Source organism: Podarcis raffonei, chromosome 1 (assembly GCF_027172205.1).
Source record: "Podarcis raffonei isolate rPodRaf1 chromosome 1, rPodRaf1.pri, whole genome shotgun sequence".
Lineage (NCBI taxonomy): Eukaryota > Metazoa > Chordata > Lepidosauria > Squamata > Lacertidae > Podarcis > Podarcis raffonei.
In genome coordinates this window covers 76,389,436-76,411,167 of record NC_070602.1, presented here as the reverse complement: position 1 = coordinate 76,411,167, position 21,732 = coordinate 76,389,436, and the positions used below count along the sequence as shown (strand labels likewise).

Below are 21,732 nucleotides of genomic sequence, written 5' to 3'. Positions count from 1 at the left end.
TCTGTTCTGCAAGCGACTCTGGCAGGCATAGATATTTATAGATATACAGATAGATGCACATGTATGTATGCATAATAAATACATAAGGCAATACAATCAATTGTGGGTTATGATACCACCTATTATTGTACAGGAAGTGAGTTATCATTGCTTTCCCCCCTAGTGGCATCAACTCTTAAGATGGCTAAAATAAATGGGGAAAAGTGCAACAAATTAATTCAGAGAGCACACATTCCAACAATCATTCAAAAGTGAATGAGTTGACTTGACAAGCTCAATTTTCAAAGGAATCTCTATCAGGGTACTACAGAAAGGCAGCAAGTGAGGAATTCTACAAGAAGACTCAATTTACCAAATGTCAGGTCGGTGACATTAATTTTCAGCAAGAAGACCAAATTTTCCAATTCTGGAGATTTAATTGGAGGTGTGACTCAGACGGCATGTGTTGCAGAAGGTAGAAGCTCTTTTAATGCTGGCCTATGCTTATCTCTCTCTTTTTGGTAGTTTTTCTTTTTGGAAAAAAGTATTACTCTTCTCAATAATAAGTTAACTTGAGGAACATTGACAAAATTGTTTCAAATTGGCATTAGACAGGTAAAGGGACCCCTGACCACTAGGTCCAGTCGTGGCCGACTCTGGGGTTGCGGTGCTCATCTCGCTTTATTGGCCGAGGGAGCCGGCGTACAGCTTCCGGGTCATGTGGCCAGCATGACTAAGCCGCTTCTGGCGTAATCAGAGCAGTGCACGGAAACACCGTTTACCTTCCCGCCGGAGCGGTACCTATTTATCTCCTTGCACTTTGACATGCTTTCAAACTGCTACGTTGGCAGGAGCTGGAACCGAGCAACGTGAGCTCACCCCATCATGGGGATTCAAACTGCCGACCTTCTCATCAGCAAGTCCTAGGTTCTGTGGTTTAACCCACAGTGCTACCCGCGTCCCTTAAATTGGCATTAGCTGTACGTATATAGCTTGTTGCATTTCTGCGGGCAGGGAACACCATTGTTCAGCTTTGGCATACATTGAATGGGTGGTTGAGGTTTTCAAAATGGTGGGTTGGTGTTTGGTTGTTGTTGTTTTTTACTTTGTATGCATATTTCTAAGATTTCATAGAAGAGTTTGGCCAAGATTGCATATGGCAGCCAGTTCTCATATAACTTTTTGCACTTCAAAATGACGTCACGCGCATGCGCGGAAGCGGTGAAACGCGACCCGCGCAGACACGCAGTTGCATCTTACATTTACTTCAGGATGTGAACAGGGCTCCGGAACGGATCTCGTTCGTATCCAGAGGTACCACTGTATTTGTTTTTAGGACCCACCCTATTCTATTGACTGAAATTTGTTTTAACGCATTTAATATTGGATCAAATATTAAATGCCTCATGGTGAAGGATGGGTATAGACTGAGGCAACTGCTGTCAGAAATAGTATAACCCAGAGACAGGTTTTCACCTCAGTGAGAACTAAGCACCCCCCAAATTCCTTATCTGAACCATATGTGTGTATGCATAATTTGTGATACTGTTTTGACAAAAAGATCACTTGGCAAAAAACAAAGTGAAAAGGACAGGTTGGAGGAAATGAAATTGAATCGAGCATAAAATGAGAATAAATCTATCCCATCGTTGCGTATTTCCTGGAACATTTTACGACAAGAAGTAGACAATAGTAGTAAGGCAGACTGTTTACACAGCAAGAGTCTTAAATGGTTTAGGAAAGCATGCGAGTCCACAATAAGAACACTTTAGAAAGAGGATAAAGGCTTCTGGTACAGAACCGAGCCTACTTTTTCTCTGATATCCATTACACATTTTCTTGACACCACCCCAACCCAGAATTTATAGATGCTGCTGCAAGGCAGCTATTTCCAAGCCAAGAAAATCCCAAGATGCTTGCATCTGTCTAGATGTCAGGGGCATGGTGTGGAAAAGATATTTCAAAAGTGCTAGTCATATGAATGGTTGTGGAAGAGGCAGCTTGTTAGAGAGGATTATGTGAGATGTTAGTTATTACTTCACTGGCCAGCTACCAGCTTCTCAGTGGAGAATGGAGACAGAAGAGCAAAAGCAAATCAATGGCAATTCACCATGAGTTAGAAAAGCAATGTTTAAAGTTTGTACTCCATATTGTTTTTTTTAAAAAAACAACAACAACAGATCTAAGCATATTGGAATTGTGAGTGACAATTTTTACTTCTGTACCAAACCATTGCTTCTAGTGCAGCTCTGAAATCTGCATATGAAAATGAAGAAAGCAGATTTATTTGTAAATATTTCAGTACTCCTTTTCTTTACCTTAACTCTTAAGAAGTTCACGATGACAGAAAAAGAAAATGGAATTACCAGATTAAGATTACCAAATTAAAACAATAAGCAAAAAAAGAAAAGAAAAAGCTTTTCAAAAGTTCAAGGCCTATGTGTGCCTCTGAGTAACAGATGGTCTACATTCTCACAGAAAAAGACGGGAACACAAGTTAGGTGTGTGTGACATTATATAATAATGTGAAGTCTGAAGGGACTTGTCAAAGAGGTTACATAGCTGGAAATAATGAATAGTTAATGATCAGTCAAATTCTTGGCCCTACATCTAGTATATTTTCATCAGAACTATATTGTAAATTACGAGGCAAATCCCAATAGAGTCAGAATTTGATTCTGTTGTAGAAATTACCATAGCGCTGTGTAACTTTCACTCAGAGAGCATAATCTGTGTCTTCCATGTTTGGGGCCAAAACCCCAACCATTGTACTGCTTGTTTCTGTATATTTTATATTCACAGAAGACTATATGCTGACTGAAATGTTCTGTTTCGGACTCAAGTGTCTAAACGAATCTAGTCCACAAAGAACGGGATTTTTTTTTTGCCCTGTGATTTTTAATACTTTTCTTCAGCCCTCTGTATTAACTGCCACCTTTAGCAATGGGCCAAGGGGGCACATCTCCATTTTCAGACCCTTATGAAATTGAAATAGCTGTGTCATTGATGCTTCTGACCACCAGCCCCAACAATCACCCCAAGTTATCCTCAGTCATAGCCAAGGGACACACGGTGTTCACTATTGCTCTCTTTCAGGCATGTCAAGCCTGGATCCCTCTGTAGTGCCACCCCAAAACAAATTAAGAGACTGAGGTGATTTTCGGATTGTTGCCTGAGGATATCATTTCAGCTTATCAAAGTCTTGCCTGGCTGAGATGAAGATGGCAGTCCTTAATTGTATCTCAAGGCTGTAGTGGAGTCAGGCCTCCCAAATTGCAGATTCAGGCCAAACATCGTTTCGGACAGCAGTCCTACTCAGGTGAGGCACTTGATGTAATGAACTTTATGCTGTACTATTCTTGTCAGGTGTTTTCTTTAGTAGAAAAATTGAGATAAGCAGTCAAGCCCTATCTTTCCCCTTCTGTAAGTTTAAGATCCCTTCCCTCCCCCACCCCACCTTCAGAGCCCATTGCTTGCTCAGGCCACAGCAGCCTATAAAGACAATTGATTTAATGTGGCAGCAGAGGTGAAGGAAGAGCTGTGTAAGCTGACGGAGCTAGGCTGATATATAAAAACAGCTCCATGCCTCATAAACCTAGGCTTATTATTAGCAGGCTGAGTTAGATCACAAGATGTCAAATGGTGAGCTTGAGAGTCCATTACACTTTAATTCCTCTTTGCTTTCCACACAAGAAAAAATGCACCAAAGTAAGTTTTTTTTAATGGCATTTAAGAGAGAACTCTGCTATTTCAGGATTGTTATTGAAAATAAATATCACTGTACATATTTTTACCTAGTAGGGATAATGGGCTCCAGAAATGAAAGAAGTTTTAGTAGAAGAGGAGGGATGTAAACTGAATTGCCATCCTTTTTCTGGCCTCATGAGCTTTTAATTGTATGTCAGGCAGAAATTCAACAAGTGTAGCATTCTACCATGAGGATGGTATAAACTTCAAGCCCAACGAGAAACAGTTGAGGGAGTTGCGTATGGTTAGCCTGGGGAAGAGGAGACTGAGAGGAGATATGATTGTCATCTTCAAATATGTCAAGGGCTGCCACATGAAAGATGGAGCAGGCTTGTTTTCTCTTGCTCTGGAGGGTAGGACCTGAACCAACAGTTACGAGTTACAAGAAAGGAGATTCCGACTAAACATCAGGAATAACTTTATGTTAGTAAGAGTTGCTTGATAGTGGAACGGACTCCCTTGGAAGGTGGTAGAATTGCCTTCCTTGAAGGTTTTTAAGCAGAGATTGGATGACTTTAGCTGAAATTCCTGCATTGTGGGGGTTGGACTAGATGACCCTTGGGGTCCCTACCAACTCCACAATTCTGTGATTTTTATAAGCACACACTAGCCATGAGCTTTTGAGCTTATGTATAACAAAGCAAATGTGTTTTTTGTATGTTGTACAGTTTCTGTGGAAACACTAGATGTAAGGTTCATACATGGTATATAAACTGGCTTGCTTATGTAATTTTTGGCTTGTGAGATTATGAACTTTAAAAATTGTTCAATAAGTGCAGATGATACGTTACAATTTTGACGTTGCTTCATAAAATAAATCTCATAAGCCTCTAACCTTGTCTGAACATAGAGGGAAAGGGCTTACCTGATTTATTGGGGGAAAGCCTTAAGCTCTGGGTGACATTAGCAGTGAAAATGTCAAGTTCTGCAGTATGTAGTACATAAGCATGCTGTAATTTCACTGTACTTAATGTTATGGAACAATAAACAAGGCTTTCTATGGTTCTACGCAGTCGTTTTGTAATACCAAAGGCTGGTCTATTTATCACAGAGGGATCTTTAGGAATGGTCTCTGCATGATGACTTCATCTGCCAGTGTAATATTAATTTAATTTAATTTAATTTACATACCACTTTTATCTTCTGAGGATCTCAAGGTCATGTACACAGTTCTCCTCCTTCCCATTTTATCCTCACAACAAACCTGTGAGGTAGGTCAGGTTAAGAGATGACTCGTCCAAGGTGAGCTTTATGGCTGAGGGGGATTTGAACCCTGCTCTCCTAGTCCAACACTCTAACCATTACACCACACTGGCTCTCAGTACATAGAGCTGATCACCATATTTTGCTTCTGCATTACATGACAGTCCATTACATGTGTTATGATCCTGGGAGCAGACCACATCTTCAGGCTGCAGATTCAAAATGGGAGACGGAATTGTTTCCAGGGCCAGCCCCAGATGTATTTGCTAATCCAGAAACTCTGTTGCAAAAGGAGCCCTTTGTGCCAGTATTGCTCCAGCTCTAGGAGGTCACATTGCCCTCCTCTGACTGCAAGAACTCCATCTCAGAAGTCCTAGGGGAATCACAGTCTCCTTTGCTCTTATTTAAGGCTCACTCTGATGTTGACTGCTGCTGAAACAACATTTGAAGCAACCATTCTTATGCATGTTGCCATCCCAATCAGTCACACGCACCACAATTTGGGCATGTGACAGAATATTGACACAGCCTTTTCAAAACAGCAGATCACTGAAGGCAATTCCTAAAATGCATATTTGGAAAATAAGTCACCCTATTTAGCGGCATGTTGACAAAGTTAGCAAGCTGAGTGATAAAGTGGGCTTATAGTTCTATTTATTCCCAATTGCTGAGATAAATTAAGGGTACATTCCATTTTGGGACCCCTTCTTGCTATCCTAAGAAATTATTCTTTGAGGATCTGTTTCCAGGCCTTCAGGTCCCAGACAATGGCTTCTCAGTTTTTAAAGGGAAGATTTTGTGATATTTCACTGGAAGACAGATTTCATATCTGTGGTGGAATACCTTCCCTATTTCTTGCTTATTTTCCAATAGCATGTAAAGTTTGCCTACGATAATGGCAAACTTTTCACAGCAAGTTGTCTGTTGTATCAGGTTTAAACTGATACGTCCATTCCACATGACTTCTCCATCCTTTTCTCCTTTTATGTCATTTCATTATGTTGTAATCATGCCTGCAAGGGTGGTCATTTTTCATTTTTAAAAAACATCTATATGCTGTGCTGCGTAAATTTTAGGCACCTGACTGATAATATTTTGTCAACTGAAAATATGCTTTAATACCTCTGATCCCATCATAATTTCAAAAGTAGCTTGTTATGCATGCAGTGTTTAAAAATTTGTTAAATTATGTGACAACCATCATTATCACCTTGACATCATAAAAGTTAAGATTTTAGGTTTTGTATAAATTGTATTTCCAATTTTTCATGCACATTTGTTCTTAGACTTTACTTGGATTTTCATATTTTAAAACTTGTTTATTTAATATTAGCAGTGGCTATCAGCTGCACAATAAAGTGATTGGCTGAAATCATCTTCTTACAAAGGTTAGAATTATTCCACCATGACTGCACTTTGGTGAACCAGGGATGCCTTCCAATCCATTTCCCCCTGTAGCTTTACGATTCTTTATTTTGGTATTGCATACTACTGAAAGTAAGGAAACAGATGTACTGTACAGCAAACTAGATTGTTTTTGTTCCTTTTCTAAAGGAAATAGTAGTGATGGGTAAGGAAGCACTGGAGATTGTAGCGCTCGTAACATTTCATATGGGGATTAGGTGCCATTTTTATATTTAATCTAGTGCAGCACCATGTCATGGCTTGACACCTCATTTCAGACTGGCTTGTAGGAGCCTTGGCAGAGACAGAGGACCACAGAGAATACAGAGTAGGATTAACTGAATTTATATTGAAGATATGTCTCCTTTCATCATAATGGATTTCCAGTCAATGTTCATTAATATGATTCATGTGGAGAAACGTAGAACCAAATTACATCCATATGTGTGAGAAGTCCCTATGGAGGGATACCTGCCTGCTTTCTTTCTGCAATAAAGATGCAAGGCCCTTCCTCAAAAGTTCCTTCCCGAAGACTCCCAAGTAACACCCTCACAACAGAATGACCTCCAACAGAATCTTAAAATGGAAATTCATCGTAAGAACCAATTTCTGACCCCCTCCCAATTTCCCCCTTCCCCTGCAGTCCCAGAGGATTGGGGGATCCTCCTGAACAGCATGGGAGGTGACATGAAGGACATGACAATGGCCTCCGTCCCCCTTTCCTCTAGCAGGATTTGAGTCCCTTCCAGGAATGGAAGGGGGTCTTTCAGTTCAGGGAAGGGGCATTCTGAATCCAACTCAGTGTTCATAACTCCAGTTGTTACTTATTCCTTTGTTCAGTTACATATAACTAACTGCTCAATAAAGTTTAATCCCAATACAGTGGTACCTCAGGTTAAGAACTTAATTCGTTCTGGAGGTCCGTTCTTAACCTGAGGTACCACTTTAGCTAATGGGGTCTCCTGCTGCCGCTGCACCGCTGCTGCACGATTTCTGTTCTCATCCTGAAGCAAAGTTCTTAACCCAAGGTACTATTTCTGGGTTAGCGGAGTCTGTAACCTGAAGCTTCTGTAACCTGAAGTGTCTGTTACCCGAGGTACCACTGTAGTGGTATACCTGCTTGTGTTTACACATGTAGATACGAAGTGCACAAAGTCGACATAATAGACGTGTAGAAGAACAGCAGATGATAAGAATAAGAATATTTGTACCCCGCCCATCTGACTAGGTTGCCGCAGCCAGTCTGGGCAGCTTACAGCATATATAAAAGCATAGTAAAACATGCTTTTATACAGGGCTGCTTTCAGATGTCTTCTAAAAGTCAGATAGTTTTTTATTTCCTTGACATCTGATGGGAGGGCATTCCACAGGGTGGGCGCCACTACGGAGAATGCCCTCTGCCTGCTTCCCTGTAACCTCACTTCTTGCAGTGAGGGAACCACCAGAAGGCCCTCAGAGTGGGGGTGGAGACGCTCCTTCAGGTAAACTGGGCTAAGGCTTGGAAATGTATTGGGGGCAATGTAGGTCTTTCAGGACCAGTGTTATATGGTCTTGGCAGCTGCTCCCAGTCACCATCCGCATTCTGGATAATTTGTAGTTTCCAAGTCATCTTCAAAGGTAGCCTCACATAGAGCGCATTGCAGTAGTCCAAGCTGGAGATGGATAATGAAAACATGCAGTACTAGTCTCAGTGTAGTAAAGTGAATTAATTAAACAGTGTTGAGAAGAACATGGAAACCAAGTTTAGTTTCAAATGTCAAGAGGCTATGATTTAAAAGAAATAAATATTAACAAAATTTGGTTTTCTATTTTTGTTCCTTGGGTTTCTAAAGATAGCAAAGAAATCTTATGTGGAAGCAATTGTTTGGCTTTGGAGAAACAGTGTTAACCCAAATGGGAACCAATTTATTTCTGTGGAGTAGAGACTGGCTCAGTGAAAGCATTTCCATGAACCTGAGTGGAGTCAGCTTGACTCAAATTGAGATGTAGCACAGGCCTCTCTAGAGCATCACTTGGGCACATGGGTTTTCCATTATGTGAAATGAAGGATGTGTTCACCCTGACTAAACTGGGCTTGTAAAGGATAAAGGAATCATTGGCTCAAATTCTATATCCTGTCTTACATGGGGAAGCAGCCTGCATTATCTGATCTCAAAGTATACAAAGAAGAGAGCAATTTTCTTTGCTCACCATTCCTGTTTACTTCAGAATATGCAGTATAATCAGTAAAAGAAAAAGGTAATAGAATAACATAAACCGGGGAGAGTGGAGGGGAGAGACACAAGAGAGGTCTGGCGGCAAATGAAATGTGTTATTTCCAGCTAGCTCTGCATAACCAGTAAAAGGAGACATAAAGAAGTTTTCAGTGTGAGGCAGGCTCATAATATAAAAACAAACCATCAAATTTTAGTGGAAGCTAAAATAAAGGCTGCAGTATTGGGGGGGGGGACAGATTCATGTGGAACATCTTTAATGGCAGAGAGAGAGGGAGAAAGAACATGAGTGCATGTTTAGTGCATTTGCTTTTGTTCCAAAAATCATAAGCTTATGCTGAAAATCGCCTCAGATCTATTATAGGCTCCAATGCATGGGGGGGGGGCGAGTGGGCAGGTTGTTGATTATTTTTAAATGCAGGTAGACAAGATTGGGGTCTGTTTGAATCTTTTATACAGCTTGAATTAATACTGGCAAATGTGTAACCATATGGTTTGACTATGTAGAGAAATAAGATGTGACTCTAGAAGATCCTTGATCCGGCTTTGTGTGTGTGTGTGTGTGTGTGTGTGTGTGTGTTCACATATTTGTGAATATATTTTTTTTAATGTAGTGAAACAGACCTACAGTTTATACAATAGGGCCTGACTGTTTTGACTGCCATTGTAGCAATACTATGTGTATTCATGCATACTGTATATTGCAAACATTACCAAGAGAAAACTGATGGGAAGTAATGAGAGAGGGCTCCCAGGCATTTGGAAGAGAACTTTTAATTTTTCTCCTTTATAGTATTTTCTCCCCTTGGGTTTGTTTGCAGGCTGCAGGCCTATTCGTATGCTATCTTTGATTGCTGACATGTGCATTAAAAATACCTCTTGTGAGGTCTTAAGGCACCTAACAACAAGTTGTAATAAAATAAATGTTGATAGTTCATGAAAGCACCTAGATGCAGCAGTTTAAAAAGAGTAAATAAGCAGGTGCTATTAAACAACAATTCTGATTAAAAGGAAGGAACTAAAAAATCTAAGAACAGTTAAAGACCAGTTAACAGTTAAAAAGAGCAGCATTTGCACTGAAAAGGCAGCCATGAAGGTGTCAGACATAGTGAGCTTACTGAAAGCTTCATGAATTTGTATGCCACCCTGGCACAGGCGCCAATCTAATCATTCCAGTTTTTCTAAACATGCAGGCATGAGTACTATACTTTTAAGCTGTTCTTTTGCTGCTCCCCATGGCTTCTCAATTTTAATTAAGTATAAGTTCCCACTGTTTTAATTGCAACCAACAGACAAATGTCATCTTCCCCAGCTGGCAACAGAGTCCATTTATTGGAAATCAAATGCAATTCAATCCCTTTCTCATCTGCAACTTACTTAAAATTTTAAAACCACAGGCCAGTTTCCCATGCTTTCCCTCAAAGCAGCCTAGATTCATAATGTAGAAGCCGTCTAGAGTGACTGAGGCAAAACAGTGTATAAGTCATCATCATCATCATCATCATCATCATCATCATCATCAAAGCCAAACATTTATACAGGTCTGCTAGCTATATCTGAGTGTGCATTTCAACTTTATAGGGAGCCCACATAGAATCATAGAATCATAGAGTTGGAAGAGACCACAAGGGCCATCGAGTCCAAACCCCTGCCAAGCAGGAAACACCATCAGAGCACTCCTGACATATGGTTGTCAAGCCTCTGCTTAAAGACCTCCAAAGAAGGAGACTCCACCACACTCCTTGGCAGCAAATTCCACTGTCGAACAGCTCTTACTGTCAGGAAGTTCTTCCTAATGTTTAGGTGGAATCTTCTTTCTTGTAGTTTGGATCCATTGCTCCGTGTCCGCTTCTCTGGAGCAGCAGAAAACAACCTTTCTCCCTCCTCTATGTGACATCCTTTTATATATTTGAACATGGCTATCATATCACCCCTTAACCTCCTCTTCTCCAGGCTAAACATGCCCAGCTCCCTTAGCCGTTCCTCATAAGGCATCGTTTCCAGGCCTTTGACCATTTTGGTTGCCCTCCTCTGGACACGTTCCAGTTTGTCAGTGTCCTTCTTGAACTGTGGTGCCCAGAACTGGACACAGTACTCCAGTTGAGGTCTGACCAGAGCAGAATACAGTGGCACTATTACTTCCCTTGATCTAGATGCTATACTCCTATGGATGCAGCCCAGAATTGCATTGGCTTTTTTAGCTGCTGCGTCACACTGTTGGCTCATGTCAAGTTTGTGGTCAACCAAGACTCCTAGATCCTTTTCACATGTACTGCTCTCAAGCCAGGTGTCACCCATCTTGTATTTGTGCATTTGGCTTAGTATTGCAAACAAACCAGACCAATGTCAGTACAGTGTACGGGAGACTTAAAAGGACGTTAATCATCTGGTGCAAACTGGATGCTTGATCTCAGGGAACAGAAGCCACCTGAAAAATACTAACTGTGTGATGATGATGGGGTCATACTACCAGTCTTGTCGGGCATGTAACTACAGACTCATAAGAAGGTAAGTACTGCCAAGTTGGTGGAGGGAGATTATCCTTCTACATGAAGTTTATCTCCCAGTGAGGCTCACCTGGAGCCATCATTACATATATTTAGGCACCAGGTGAAAACGTTTCTCTTCAACCAGGTGTTTTTTTGCCCAAGTGCAATACTTTACATTTCTCCCTGTTAAAATTCATCTTGTTTGTTTTGGCCCAGTTCTCTAATCTGTCAAGGTTGTTTTGAAGTGTAATCCTGTCCTCTGGGGTGTTAGCCACCCCTCCCAGTTTGGTGTCATCTGCAAATTTGATCAGGATGCCCTTGAGTCCATCATCCAAGTCGTTGATAAAGATGTTGAATAAGACCGGGCCCAAGACAGAACCCTGTGGCACCCCACTAGTCACTCTTCTCCAGAATGAAGAGGAACCATTGATGAGCACCCTTTGGGTTCGGTCAGTCAGCCAGTTACAAATCCACTGAGTGGTAGCATAGTCAAGACCGCATTTTACCGGCTTCTTTACAAGAATATCATGGGGCACCTTGTCAAATGCCTTGCTGAAATCAAGGTAGGCTACATCCACATGAAAGGACAATGACTATTTCTCTTTTTCCTCTGGTATGAAGTGAAAAAGATGAAGCTGGATAGCTTAACTTAGTATGGTTGAGCGGTTGCCCTGGGCAGCAAGACCAGAATATTTGTTGGAACCCTGTAGCATAACTTTTAGCTTATTTTAGAAGCAAGCATGTCTTTCAGGTTGCAGAAAAAAATCTGAGCAGTTTCTTGAATGCATTGCTCACAGTGATAGTAACTCTAGCCCAGTGGAAGATCCTGTGATCATAATCACTCACAGAACAAATACTTTCTCCTAGCCTCCAAGGGCATGTGAAAGAGCTTACAATTTAAGAAGGACGCCTCAGAAGTTATAAAAATGGAACGTTATGCGATGAGATGGCTTTGGCCACAGCAATGGAAAAGCATGGGCCAGGAAGATAAACACCTGTGCAGCATGAAGGAGAGGGCCTTCTAGGTAGTGGCGCCCTCCCTATGGAACGCCCTCCCTTCATATGTCAAGGAGATAAGGAAATATACAACGTTTCGAAGACATCTGAAGGCAGCCCTGTATTGGGAGGCTTTTAATGCTTGATGTTTTTATTACGTTTTTAGGTACCAACCTCGGGTTACAGACGCTTCAGGTTACAGACTCCACTAACCCAGAAATAGTACCTTGGGTTAAGAACTTTGCTTCAGAATGAGAACAGAAATCACGCGGCGGCAGCAGGAGGCCCCATTAGCTAAAGTGGTACCTTAGGATAAGAACAGTTTCAAGTTAAGAATGGACATCCAGTACGAATTAAGTTCTTAACCCGAGGTACCACTGTATGCTGTAAGCAGCCCAGAGTGGCTGGAGAAACCCAGCCAGATGGGTGGGGTATAAATAATAACATTATTATTATTAGGAATCATGGTCCCAGTCTTGTGTATGGAGACGGATGTGGAGGATGAGCTAGCCAAGTGTGTGGCTGATGAAGAGCTGAGCAGGGCCTCTAACACTGAACCTGCAGAGCTAAGATTGTGGAGCCAGAGTCAGGACCCTCACAAACACCCTTCCCTAAGCGCAGTTGTCTCCTGCAGTACCATGCCTGCCCAACAATACAGGGATCATGTTGAGCAAGAGGCCACAGAGTGCAGATGAAGTACCCTTTAAGAGTCTCTATTCTCTGAGCAAGGATGGGGTGTAAAGCTTGGGAGACGTGGACTTGAGGCAGAAGCTCATACGACCTCAGTTCACTTCCAGCCATAGAGGAAGCAATGCTCATCCATGGTACCACATTGCTCCAGTGGGCTTCATGGGCTGGGGTAGGAATGGCCTATCACTTGGAGTGCACAGCATTTTGTTATTATAAAGACTGAAAACTTTTCGTCATAAAATAATGCCTTTGTGTGCATTTGTGCGATTGTGTGGTTGCATGTCACTTTCACATGAAGAGGTATAATCTGGACAAATTTCAAATAGTTTGAAAGTTACAGCAGTTTAAAAGTGAATAGCAAGTGCTGGAGTCATATGTTTCCAACCATTTTTGCGACCACCTAAAATGCACGGGAAATCTCTGCTTTTAGCAGCTGAGATTATGCCAAAAATGCAAGGATATTGCATGGCTCTCGATTTCTCTGGTTGTGAAGAAAATACATTGTGTATTCCTAAAAAATATCAGATTTCAGTGTTCCTTTTTTAAATTACTCGTTACAGTCAGCATATGGTCATTGCCAAATTGACACTTCCTGGGTGGAGTCAGAAGAAAAATGACCATTATTGGAGAGAGCAGGCTGAAGATCAGAAAGACAGTAGGTGGAGAAAGAGGAACTGCTCTTTTCTGTGTCTTTGTGCGTGAAGTGCTACAGCATATTCTTGCTGTGCTGTTAAAGGTCTTTGCAGGAGAGGGGAGCTGTCATGACTTCACTTGATTTGCAGTCTCTGTCTTGGCTTGTTTCCTCTAGTGATCATTTGTGCATTTCTTTTGAGAGCTGTGCCATGTCCATTTGTTATCACAGAAAGCAAATCAACAGTGGTTAAATGTGGTCTAGGTGATAATACAGTTGGGTAGATTCAGAGCTGATTGGAAGACAATGCTCAAAGGTCTGTTTCACATTTAGCAGTAAGCCAAACGATTGCTTATTGTAAAAATAAGCAAGCATGCTTGTGCCTGGATGGAAAATTAGAGCTGCTTCACTCTTTCCCTGGCCCTGCTGCTCCCACACAATGGTTTGGCTTAGTGTTAGGCAGGTCAGAAGTGTAATGTGGCTGCATAAAACCATGGATGTGGTTTTAGACTGCATTAAACCATAGTTTCCAAGTTACAAAAAGTAACAGTTTCACTTTTTTCTGCACTAGTTAAATGCCATCTGGAGTTGTTCGTTGAGTTCTGGACACAGAACATTAAGAAGGATTTTGACAAATTGGAATGGGTTCAGAGGAGGGTGGTAAAGATCATCAGTGGAGTGGAAAACAAGTCCTATGAGGAAAGGTTGAAGGAAGAGAAGACTGAGGGAGAACATGATAGTACCCTACACAAGATGGCAAAGACTTGTTCTCTTCTGTCCCAGAAGGCAGAACAAGAGATAAAGGGCTTAAGTTACAGGATGGTAAATTTGGCTGAACATTAGGAGATTTGTTTAACAATGGGACTAGTTACTTAGCAGTCGTGATGGATTTTTTATTATTATCCTATATTGCATTGTCTTTCGTGGAGCGTTTGGGAAGATTTTAATACATAATACTTTTATAATGGGGCCGACATTCACCCTGATGAATTTTCTGTGGTGAATGGCATTGTTTTGGAATGCTAGGAATATCTCCCTGAATCAGAGACCACCTCTGCATCCATTCCATTAAAGAACCTTTATCTACAGAAGCAGAACATAGCACATTAATATAGCTTTGCCGTTGTCTGGGAAGCTCCAAGTTATTGCTGTCCTCTGCATCTCCCACTGTGCTCTACAATGGGCTTCCAGATGGCTTTTCAGAGACTAAGCTTTTTGAAGCAAGGAATGATGCCCTTGAATAACTCCCAACATTTGCTAATGGAGTCTGAGTAGGATGCTGTAATGCTTCTAAGTGGCTACTTAAAATTTCTCCAGCTATCTGCTTTTATTTGAATAGCCTGGGATTTAAAATGCAAATGTGCATCTTTTTATAAAGTGCTCTGTGATCAGTGGTACAGTTAGGTAATTTTAGACTCCGGGCTTGATAGTCTCTTGGGGCCCACGTGTATGGTAGCGTGTCTTCGAACTGTGGCAAGTCAGCCCCGCTTGGCTTAGGGGCCCTCCCTGTTTTGCTGAGTGCAGCCTTGGACTCTGCCCCAAAGCCCTGCCCAGACGGCACCATCATCTGTGCGCTTTGTGGTGGTGCTTTTGCAGCAGGCGGTGCTCTGCTCTTTTTACAGATGAAGGCAATGAAACTGACTGGCTGATATGGCCAGTTTACACCACATATGGATTTTAACTCCTTGCCGCCGTCTGGTCCGCTCTGCCTAGCTCCTCTCATCCATGCACACATCACAGATGTATTCATAGAATCATATAATTGTAGCATTGGAAGGGGTCCCAAGTGCTATCTAGTCCAACCCCCTGCAATTCAGGAATCTCGACTAGAGCATCCATGACAGATGGATGGAATTTTGATAGATGAAATTCTGGCTGGAAAAGTACACAGGGTTACCGAAGGGTGAGACTGGTGTGCTGCTGATGTCACCCATCAAGTATCACACACAGTGCAGTCTGAAATTGCTGTGAATGTCACATGCAGCTACCCCAGCTGGGAGCAATTCCATCCCTTTCTGGTAGCTGAAGTATGTGTTCCTCCCTGAGAGGAGAATGCTTGCTGTGCATCGCCAGTGGGAGAACATATGCTATTGATCCTTTCCAGCCAGTCTCAAACTTTCCCCCCTTGTCCTCTTTTATTTGTGGGGCACTTTTCTTCCTTCTTTTCCTTTTGGTTCTCCTGGTTTTCGCTTGGCTCATGCTGCCAGTTGGTATTGCAGATTCCTAATAATGGGTTCGGCCAGGCTTATTTGTTAGGGCCAGCTGAGGCATCAGTTCACAGAGCTGCTGCCGAGAGCTTGTTGAATGATGTTAAAATCTGAATGGTTTCAGCTAATTGGCATTTCTCTTACATTTCATTTTCTCTGTGGCAGCAAATTGTCCTGAAAGGTGTCAGAGGAAAATTAAATGACAAGTGCCTCCCTCTCCTGAAACTTCATAGGAAAGCACATCAGCTCTGTTCTCTTGTCGTGAGTGCTTGGGTCTTATTAGCTTTAATGGGAATTAGCTGTGCATACACTGCTGCTGGGCACGTGCTTGGAGCACAATGCGCTCTGTGGCTCCTGGGTGTGTACCAACCCTTATCTTCCATTTCCATATGGATGGTGTGGAAAGAAAAGCTCCTGCAGAGACAGATCCATGCCTCCCCCTTAAGGGCTTGTTCTTCTGTCCCTCCTTCTCCCCCTCCCAATTCCCCTCAGACCCTGATGCAGCTCATTCCCCTTCCTTTATAACAAGGCAACAATAGAAATGCATGCTATGTTTAAGCCTACTGAGAGGGGAGAATAGATCACTCCTGTGCGATATGGGCACCTCCCACTATTTATCTTCAGGTGCGGAAGGTCTGGTAGATGATCAGAATTATGACCCCCTGGATCATGGAAAGTTGGGAGAAATTAGGGTATTGTTTTTAAAACTACAGCAACTGTGCTATATAGGCTCTTCATAAATGAGAGATGTGTAGGATGAAAATAGGAACTAAATGTTGCAACATTTAAATCGACAGAAAGCATTTCTTCTGGTGATCAAAAACTAAATGGCCTTCCTGCCATTTCTGAGGAAGCTTATTTTAAGATGCCGATTTAGAACTGTGTTATGAATTTAACTCAGTTTGTATTTTGGCCAAATTAGTTTTCTGAAAGAAAAGTGACCCATTCCCCAAAGTTCTCATGCCTGTATTGAAACTAGATTTGCCGTGTCTTCCTCACTTCTGTATTCTGCTGGTTCAGAGTCTGCCATGCTTTTCAGTTCTTCCTCCTAGATTTCTTCTTTCATTTTTACAGGATTGCATGCAGTATAAAGCACTGAGCTACTGAGCATGTTGCCTCTGCTTCTGCTGCTGCTGTCACAATTGCTGCTGGCTCTGTTCCTGCTGCTATTGCTGATGGCTTCTTGACTTTGATTTCCATAAACGTTATTGGCTGTGCAGTACTGGCCGATCCCATTCAGCACACAATGTAGCATGGTATTGTGATGCCCTGATGTGCAAAGGTGCAGTAATGCTATAATCATAGTTCAGTGTAGCTCTAGCAACATTTTGATAAAGGGAGTGAAAGAGGATTGAGGTGGTGATCAGTCACACTATATAGGGGCTAAAAAAAAAAATGGATTGCTTTTACACAGCCTGACACAGAATTCTAATCTGAAACCCCCCTCCATTCCCCTGTTATAATATTCTTCAGCTTGTGCATGAATGTGGATTAAGCCTGAATATTTAAGAGTTTTCCTAGTGTTCCTGTGACAGCATCATGCCGTAACCCATAGCTGGAGGGGCTCTGGTATTCCATTGACAGCATTTCCAGTTACATCCTCCCTCTCATGTTCTTACATTGGTGACAAGGTTAGTAGATTTCCCCCTCTTCCCTACAGTGTGTCAGAGCATTTCTAAGTCTCCCCATTCTCAGATGTCACTTGTTCATTTCCCTAACATTAATGCTCACATCCAGATTATTGCTGTCAGTTAAGGCAAACGCTGCATGTTTACAAAGGAACTCCAATAAAGAATTCTATTTACTTCTCTAGCCCTTCTGACTGTCTCTGAGGAAAGTAGCAATATTGGTAATCATGTGCTTCCAAAGAGAGCCTCATCTTCACAAGCAGACCCACTTCTTCCTTTCGAGTTCATATCACATAAGAACAATACCATCTGACTCCCTTCTCTCTGCAACAGATGTGTGATTCATCAAGAGCTTGCAAGGTGTACAAAATTTTCCTCTGCTCCCCTCTTCCTTTGAGAGTTCTGTATTGTTCTGAATCTATTGTCTCCACTCTGTGTTTGAGAAGGCCTTCTGAATATTCATCTTTAAAAATCATTTTTCAATAGAAGATCTAGTTCCTAAAGGTAAACTTACAATGGCTTCATAGAAAAATGTATTCTTTTAATAAAAAAAAGTTGGGATAGAGACGGTAGTAGCAATCCGTGTGCGTTTAACAGACACACCTTATTTCAGAAACCATTTCTGTAGCCAGATAAGCGCCTGTTTCCACACACCTTCTTCCCTGCCAGCTACAACATTTCTAAAAATGTTTTATTGAGAACCAGAGTCAACATTATTTATTTATTTGTATATTTATTTCATTTATATCCCACTTTTCCTCCAAGAAGCTCAAGGGTGACGTAAGTAGTTCTTTATCTCCCCATGTATGCCACCCGGTGATGTGAGTGGGTGATTTGTAATAGAAGAAATGATGACAAGACAATAAACTGGGATTAAGATTGGCCACAGCTTTATTGATTGTAGATGTAAGTAGGGTTTGGCATAGATATTGGATATGTATCCTAAATCAACCAGCCTGTCTGCTTACTCCTTCAGGCTTCAGGAATCTCCCTGTGACGCAGATCAAATGAAGTGATCCTGATATGAGAGCATCAGGGTATTCTGTGGCCCAATGGCTCCTTTCTGGACCATTGGACAGAACTCCCTCTGGTCTCCTTTACTGGAATATCCTGAATTCCAGTTCCAATTAGGGGGGTGGGGGTAGCTGTCAACCCCACCCCCCTGAACTTAGACTATGGATCCAACCCAATGCCTTTCTCCCACAAAAGTTATGACAAAAAGCAGAACCCCCAGATAGGCCCAATTTGTCTGCAGGCAAATTCCTTCCTGGCCCATAGATGCCCAGTAACCATTGATTGCCAACTGCTCTGCCCATTCCAAGAGCAGATGACATTTATACTGGAAAATCTTGTGAGCCCCTGTGACTGGCCAAGACCAATGATGACATCAACTGGCCACACAAATGACAGATCCCCGGCTCCCCGTGGCTGAGCTGGACCATAACCACCACTGTCCCTAAAGTGGTAAGTGGTCTTTGCATGGTCTAAACCACTGAACCTCTTGGTCTTGCCAATCAGAAGATCAGCAGTTCAAATCTGTGTGACGGTGTGATCTTCCATTGTTCTGTCCCAGCTCCTGCCAACCTAGCAATTTGAAAGCATACCAGCGTGAGAAGATAAATAGGTACAGTGGTACCTTGGTTTAAGAACAGCTTAGTTTATGAACAACTTGGATTAAGAACGCTCCAAACCCAGAAGTAGGTGTTTTGGTTTGTGAACTTTGCCTTGGAATAAGAATGTGTTGCGCTTCCTGTTGAGTGTGTTCCATTTGTAAATTGAGTCCCCCGCTGCTATGGGAAAGCACGCCTTGGTTTACGAACCCTTTGGTTTAAGAACGGACTTCCGGAACGGATTAAGTTCATAAACCAAGGTACCACTGTACTGCTGTAGAAGGATGATAAACAGCGTTTCTGTGCATTCTGGTACTTGGCACTTGGCACTGCGTCCTGTTGTGCCAGAAGCGGTTTAGTCATGCTGGCCAGTGACCCAGAAGGCTGTCTATGGACAAACACCGACTCCCTTGGCTTGAAGCAGGATGAGCGCTGCACCCCATAGTCGCCTTTGACTGGACTTAACTGTCCAGGGGTCCTTTACGTTTACTAGTGTCCACGAGTACTTATTTGCATTAGATTTAAACTTGGTAATAGCAGGAAGCAGTCTCACATTTTTCCATGCCCTTTGTATTATGATATTTATTTATAGCAATCTTTAGGAATTATGTATGCAGTAGTCATAGTTTTTAATAATTGCAGTTTTTGTTTTGTTTTTTACTTTTGGCATGCAGATCTATTAATTTAGGACTGGTTGTGACCTTTTTGGTACATCAAGCAATTTTCAGAATGGTTAGCATAGTGAAGATACTGGAGACTATCCCTCTCCCAGGAACCTGATACCAGTGGATATTTTTAGATGCATCAGACAAATTATAGATTACAACCTTCTTTCCTTTTGAGGGAAAACTCCTTTCAGGGTCAGTTGCCAAGGTGTGGGGCCACATAACAGCTGGCTGCGTGCTGATGCCATTATGCTAATTTTTTTTGCATATGACCAGTGAAACAACATTTAACATCTGCTTTGGAAGTTTTGCCTTACTATGCTAAATCTATCTTCATATCACTTTTAGTTACATTAATTGATTGGTTGTCTGTTACCTCACTAAGCCCATTGCTACTACTTCCATGGCTGCTCTCACATCAGCCTCATGAGTGCCTCTGTCTGGCATCAAGGTTAGCTATGTTGTACAAGATAATTCCTTTGAAGGCCTGGCCTTTTGTGTGGTTGCTGTACTGAAGAAGAGAAAACTTTGCACATACTGGGATCAATATGGGAGCTTTAAGAGGCAATCCTGAAGTATGTATAAAGCAGGTCTAATAATGGAAAAGGTATCTTAACAGTTTGCACTGTAATCCCACATTTTCCTTGAAAGGAAACGACATAGCTAGGTAAATTAGGAATTTCTTTATTCACACAATTCATAAACCAACTCCTATTGAGAATATGTCACATGATAGAATTTTTAAATTCACCATTCGTTATTTTACCTCCATTAAAGAGGATGTATACATGAAGGATGATGGAAATCTGACTCATCTTACCTGAAAAGAAAGTTTTCCCATCCTATGTGTAATGTGTACCAGGATTAACAGCATTTTGCAAAATCAGTTAGATATCAAGGAGGGCATAACTGAAAAGGCTTGGCCGAACTAGAGGCTAGGGCCTTCAAAAGAAAAGGGCTCAGTGATTTAGCAAAATTGCCTGTCAGATCTATTATTTTAAGTTAGTGCTGTGTCATGATAAGCACACGCAAAGGCAATTAATCATGAATTGCACACACAATTCATAGTGTCTTGGATGGGTGGTTAACAAACATTGTCCTCCTGAAGAAGCGACTCATTTATCTCTCTAAGCAGAAAGAAACACCTCTGAGGTCATTCTTCTTGCTGACATGTGCTGCAAGCTGCAACTCTAATAAAGAATGAAAGCCCATTAGCAGAATATACATATGATGACTTCAGAAACAAATTTTGCATTTGTCATTCCTATATGAGGGCATCAGTGCTCACGTCCCAATTTATATGAATGATGCTTCTTGCTGCATGTCTGAAAAATCTGCTTAGACATTCTCCCTGTTGTGTGTGGAGCTGCTTTTTTGTGAGTAGCTCCCATGCCTTTTTGAGAATGTCTAAATGAGGATATTATTATCCAAGGAGGATATTATTATTATATGTTTATTTACACCTCACCTTCTCCCCTAACAGGGACTCAAGGCAGCTTGCAGATAAAATATGAACAGCTAAAACATGGGGGGGGGGAAGGTTTTAAAATGTCAATTAAACATTAATAGAATTGGAATGAAGCACAGTGGCCAATATATGGCTTATTTACACATATATACAACCTGAGTTTATGATGGAGGACTTCACAGTGCTAACACTCCAAGAGGGTCTTGTTTCTCCTGTAGGTACAGCCTTGGATTTAAGCAGAAATCAGCCATGACTTTCTCTCTGCCTTTTCCAGCCTGCAGCTTTTTGCAGCCAGCTTGTAGCTCACATAGCAGCAAATTCTCAACTCTCAACTCTGGCTTTTGCTCTTCTATCTCAGAGCAGGAGGAGGGGCCCTGTCCCTTCTCCTTTACTTACTTAAAGACTTGCTTTGTTTTCTTAATGGCTCATCACCTTTCCCTTTGTTCTCTCTTAATGGCTCATTTACCAGGCTTATATTTTAACCCTTGCTAGATCTAGAGGCTCAGTGTTTGGCACCCAGAAACACATAACGGGAATCTGAAACTCATGACACAGGGAAATCTGACAGCCTCAAACTCATAAAACTATATATTTCATCTATTATACACATGGGTAAACTGCAGGAAATTGTGATTGTCTGAATCTGTTCACCAAAAACGTTGACCTTTTGGAACCAGTAGTCTTCATTAAAGGCTGCTTAGCTACAATCATGTCCTTACATGTTCCAAAATCTTATACCTGAAAAGCCTTACTTCCTGTTTGTGAAATAAATTTAACCTCTAGTTGTTTTTCAATTGCTTTA

The 21,732-nt window shown here is 41.7% G+C and overlaps 1 protein-coding gene across 9 annotated transcripts in view; it reads left to right on the top strand.

The window, feature by feature from the left end:
- Window positions 1-21,732, top strand: part of TSPAN4 (tetraspanin 4) — a 502,529-nt gene that overhangs the window by 213,574 nt on the left and 267,223 nt on the right. The window contains exon 1 of one of the 9 annotated variants that reach the window (XM_053394679.1): window positions 3,005-3,298. The exons of the other annotated variants lie outside the window; for them this stretch is intronic. The gene's annotated coding sequence lies outside the window, so the exon portion shown is untranslated. Of the gene's footprint in view, window positions 1-3,004; window positions 3,299-21,732 lie in introns of those variants that run through there. 9 annotated transcript variants of the gene reach the window in all.